This window comes from Ahaetulla prasina, chromosome 4 (genome assembly GCF_028640845.1).
Source record: "Ahaetulla prasina isolate Xishuangbanna chromosome 4, ASM2864084v1, whole genome shotgun sequence".
Lineage (NCBI taxonomy): Eukaryota > Metazoa > Chordata > Lepidosauria > Squamata > Colubridae > Ahaetulla > Ahaetulla prasina.
Window position 1 is genome coordinate 24,833,786 of NC_080542.1, and position 5,978 is coordinate 24,839,763.

The following is a 5,978-nucleotide window of genomic DNA, read 5'->3' on the forward strand; positions in this document are numbered from 1 at the left end:
CTCCTCGATTAGTTTCCATCCATTGTTTCTTGTCTTGCCTTTTGGTGCTTTGGAAAATAAGTTGACCCCCCCTTCTTTGTGGCAACCCCTCAAATACTAGAATACTGCTATCATGTCACCCCCAGTCCTTTTTTTCTCTAGACTGGCCAAAACCACTTCCCGCAACCATTCTTCAGTCTCCAGGCTTTTATTCATCCTAATTCTCTGGATTTTTTCCAAAATCTCAACCTCTTTTTTGTAATGAGGTGACCAAAACTGGATGCAGCATTCCAGTATAAAACCATAGATAACTAATGTTTTATAAAGCAGTATTAATACTTCACATGATTTTGTTTCTATACCTCTGTTTATACAACCAAAGATTGTATTAGATTTCCTGGCTGTTGCCACATACTGCTAGCTATATCTTTTATCATCTTCGTTATCTATCTATCTATCTATCTATCTATCTATCTATCTATCTATCTACCTATCTACCTACCTACCTACCTACCTACCTACCTACCTACCTACCTGCCTGCCTGCCTATCATCTTCTGTACATGTATGAGAATTCACACACCTATGTGCGTGACGTATAATTTTTCTTTGCTTTTATTTTTTCTTTCTTTTGATTTATTAACTTTAAGAGAAAATAAAAGACAAAATACCTCATAAACTCTCTGGCTTTCACAGATTCTAAGTCTGGCATCTACTTTTGGTGAGAAGCAACAGCCCTCCACAATATGCCCAAAGTGGTAGGACTTAAACATTCCCATTTCACTTTCTGGGATGCCAGCCAATACATTGGCATGGCAGTTGCTTAGCCTTCAGATCCCTGGAACATTAAGCTAGGCAAGCCAATGTATATGAATTGTCTGGTGTGCAGAAACCACAATGACCCAATTCCAATCCCTATAGATTGATCATCTCATCATGCTCTATATAAAGCAGTCTCTTGGTTACCAGAAATCACCATCCAAATCCATTTTCCATTCTTCAGATATTTGCCTTTCCAAGACAGTGGGATTCAACTTTTTCTGATGGTTGAACAAAATGATCACATGCCCTTAGTTTTAATTTAATAGGAGTCTTCTAATATTTGAGGGCCTGTCATAGAGAAGAGAGGATCAACCTATTTTCCAAAACACTTGAGGGCAGGACAAGTAACAGATGGAAACTTACCAAGCAGAGAAGTAATCTAGAACTAGGGATAAATTTTCTGACAATGAGAATAATTAACCAGTGGAACAGCTTGCCTTCTGAAGTGTGAGTGCTCCATCACTGGAGATTTAAAAGAAGAGATTGGACAGCCATTTGTCTGGAATAGTATAGGGCCGTGATGGCGAACCTATTGTATGCGTGCACACAGAGCCATCTCTCTGGGCACGCAAGCTATCGCCCGTTGTTCTTCCAGGTTCTGGCACACTGGCCAGCTGGTCTTCATGTGTGCGGGAATGCCGGAAACTGGAAGAACAACCTCCCAGTGCGCATATGCATGCTGGGAAGATAACTTCCAGTTTCCAGCACGTGCATGAAGACTGGCCAGCTGTTCTTTCCACATGCATGTGTGCCAGAAACCAGAAGACCAGATGCCCGGGCGCATGCGCATGTACATGCTGTAAATCAGAAGATCTTCTTCCTGGCAAGCGCATGCGCATCGGCCAACTGGTCTCCTGGTTTCCAGCGCGCACATGCACACCGGCCAGCTGGTTTTCACTCGGTGCTGAAAAGGTTCACCAGCACTGGTTTAGGGTATCCTGCCCAAGTAGCAAATTGGACCAGAAGACCTCCAGGACCATTCCACCTCTGTTATTCTATAATTATCATATTTGGGGGGGGGAACCCTCTATGATGCCTTGTAAGTCAAGATTAGTGATTTTTCTCTTCTGTAGAAAAATCATTAAATTATTTCTGCATAAACACTGCCTCCCTTTTTAAAGGTTTTTTAAAAACTTTTTCTGAGGTGGTAATTACTGTTAATATCTATAGGAGTTTGGGGAAATCATTTCTTCAGAAAAGGTTAAACTTTCCCTATGCTCTCATCCTGATCTGTAGCAGGCTCCAAACTCAACTGCTATTTTTTTTAAATGGAAAAATTATTGCCAGTATGGCTGTTTTGGGGAAGGTAGGAGGAGAAGGGGAGGAGAAAGAAGGAGAAACAATTCTGAGGAAGAAAGAAGGACGGATACTTAAGCATACATTGTAAAATGCAGATTTCTGAGTTATAAAGAAGCTGTGATTTCTCCTCTAAATTGCTTTGAAAATTGTGGATTGGCCACAGATGGAAAAGGCGGCTGTTTGCATGCTGGCTGAAGGTCTCAGTCCACTTCAAAAGTTCATTTTATCTGCCTCAGGACTCAGAAGGAGTAAGGGGCAAATCTAATCAAGCAGTTCAAAAGGCAAGCCTAAACACTGCTCAGGATTTGTATTGGCTCTGGACATGAGAAAGAATTTACTCGAAGGATGTAATCTAATTGGAAGTTTCTGATCTTAAGGCAACCAATTCCTACAGCAACCTAGGGACAAGGAAAGGGTGGGCCTCTAGATATTACAGATTTGTAAGCATCCCCCCACCATCGACCATGCTGGCAATGGCTGATAGGTCCTGGAATTCCATCATGGGTGTATATTTGACCAGTCTGGTTTTGTGCCATGATGGGAAGTGGGGGAGTTGATCCGGGACTTGTCACAGCTTTAATCTGATTTAGTAGTTCAGGCATTATCCTGTTTATGTACTTTCAGTCAACTTAGCATAATACGCGTTATTTTTTCTTCTTCTCAAATAATACCAGAAAAAATTACTCTGTTCCCATACTGCTTAAGCTTGATTTTTTTTTTCCAGTTGGAAAGCCAGAAACTCAGTTTAGTTAGGAATACAGAGGAATTTTGTCTAACCATTACCATTCTTAATTGATTTTCATTGCTTTAATGTTAGGTTGGTTGGAATTGGAATTTTTCTTGAAAACTGAAATAGAAATCTGAAATGGAATGGAATTTGAAATGGAATCTTGAAATCTGAATTTTTCTTGGAATCTGAAATCTGAAATAGTTAGATAACAACTTTACTGGTATATAGATAGATAGTAGATTAGGTAGATATGTGTAGGGAGGGAGGTAATAGATATGATAGACAACATTAGGGAAGGCAACCGGTAAAAGAACTAAACAGTTAACAATTCTCAGCTACTGGAAGACAATATAACATATAGTACAAGTTCAGAATGCATTTCTTTTTGTTAATATTTTTTTTTACAAAAAACTGGTTTTTAACAGTTGTGTTTGAATTATGTTGATTGTTCAACTTTGTCTTTTAAAGGTGTATCCCATCCAAAGTCATATGCATGAGATGGGCAGCTATATAAAATAAATAAATGAATGAATAAAAGATGACAGGCTATGGCATTCTGATAAATCATTATCACCATTCCCATTCAGATTTGTAAGTTCAAAAATAATGTTGAGTTAGACAGTCAACTAAGAATTTCTAGACTAATAAATTTTTGGCTGAATTTATGGTGTTACAGCACAGGCACAGAGCATCTACTGGCGGCTAAGTGTCTAGCAGGCCCATAAAGATTTAGGGTTTCATCAAATACATACATAAAAGGCTGCATCTCAATTAAACTGTGAGATTGCATTTTTACATCTTGAGTTCTAGGAGTGGGAACCCACTGAATGCAGCAGGATTTGACCATAAGTGAAGAAGCTGCATAGAACTGAATTCAAGCCTTTAGTAAAATAGTCCTTTCACAGAATCTACAAGTTTTGTTTTGATTCAGCAATCAAAATATGATTAATAAATAAATAAATAAATAAATAAAATCTGATACAGAGTTAGAAAGGTTCAAAGATATTTTTTTTAAAAAAAGACAACCTTAATCATGAGATGAGGACAACAGTATTTGATGTCAACAATTAGCAAAGAGTCCATGTCTTAGAGGTCTACAAAATTTTGAATAACATTCTGCAAGGAGACAGGAATTTTCCTATTCTTACTGGCTCCAGGAGGGCTCTTATGGAAATTGATTGGGTAGCGCATACTCAGACAGACAAACAGAAATTAATCTATGGATGTTGTTTCTACAGTATGCAGTGATGACCTCTGATAAGAAGAGAGATGACTTAAATTTCTATTTACCAAAGGAAGGACTCTGATTTGCATTATCTCTGGACAGACAGCAATGTTGGCACAGGAGGAGAATTATTTCCTTGCTTTGTAGCAGTTTGGGTTGCAACAAGAATGCCGCTCATTTCTTGTTATAAAAAGGACTAGACAACCTGAGATAGGTTGGGTCATTGTTTCAAAGTTATTTCCTTACCAAAGAAAGAAAGATATGGCCATGGGACAATGGTAGTGGGAGTGACTTCCGATTTCCTGTCCGCTTTCCCAGCGACTTTCCTGGGAGGAAACTGACAGGACACATTGGAAATGATGATCACATGACTGAAACAACGTAGTAGCTGTACTGAAGCCACCACATTTTTGTCAAATTTTGATCCCACAGAGTCATGAGTTCCAGTCCAGATTTTAGGCGTATTCTATAAATTAGTCCATTTGCAGTATGTTAATTCAAAAACTGTTGCCCTTGGTTGCACTGTTTAACCCAGTTGAAGATTGCAAATAATCAAACTGAGATGAGAGTTTTAATAGAATACAGCGTAGCCAATGAGAGAGAGAGAGAGAGAGAGAGAGAGAGAGAGAGAGAGAGAGAGAGAGAGAGAGAGAGAGAGAGAGATTGTTTCCATGCCCATTAAACATTTCCTAAAAATTTTCCTGACTGGGTTTCTCCCAGATGTCATGAGAGTGAGAAATTCAGAAGACTGAAGTTGCCCTACTGGATATTCTTGGTGGCGTTAATATTACATGGCCTGCCCCAACTCACTACTGTTGTTTTCACTGCTGGGAAAACTCATTCTAATCCATTGGTGTGATCTTCTGAAAGTTCACAATGAAATTCTAGGCAACTTTACTAGAAAGGATACTGCAGCATTAGTACATAACCTCCTGATGATGAAGATGCAGCTCATCAAAACAAGTTTGGCTGATGTCAAAATATATCAGTCTGTTTTACAAATATATTAGTTATTATATACTTTTTATTATTATACAGGTGGTTCTCAACTTTTGATCACAATTGGAACCAGAATTTCTGTTGGTAAGCAAAATGCTCATTGAGTTACACCCAATTTTATGATTTTTGCCATGAATATAAAGTGAATCATGCAGTTGTTAAATTAATCTGACTTCACTTGTCAGAGGCCTGTTGAGAAGGTAGCAAATGGTGAGCACACAATCCCTGGACACCACAAATAGTCATAAGTCAAGGACTATCTGCAATCTTCTTATGTAAGATGTCATATAAGCAATATTGTAAGCAATGAAGGACCTCATACGCCAACCCATTTAGGGTTAATATTGTATTTGTATTTTTTTCCCATTACTTAAGTTATTAGGAGGTACTTTTTTATTTTTCAACTTGTTCTGGATTGTGATTTTTATTTTTCCTTGAAAACAATGGGAGGGAAAAGAAAAGAACCGGGGAGAAAAAGTAAAGAAAAAAATGAGAAAGAGAAAAAATTTAAATTTAAAACAATGGGACAAAAAGAGGGGGATAAAGCATGGGAGCACAGAAAAAAGAATTCGGATTCACCCCACCCAGCCATAGCTCCGCTGTTCCTGGAGAGTTCCCAAGAGATTTTCCCCGGAAAATGCGATCTCCCCAAAAAAGGCTGCATCAGACTGCGGAGGCCCCCAATTGCAAATACCCTATCGCCGTTCCCACCCACTCCCCGGCCACGGAGATCGCCCGTGGGAAGGCAGCAGCAGCAGCAGCAGAATCTGGACGTGCTCGCATTGGAGGGGTCGGAGCAGGAGGCTAGAATAGCAGGCTGTTCCCGAGTCAACCCCTCCCTAAACTCCTAGACCCGGGAAGTGAGCAGTGCGTAAGGCTGTGTTTTGGTTCTTTCTAATTCTTAGACCCAACGGGCGGGGAATGC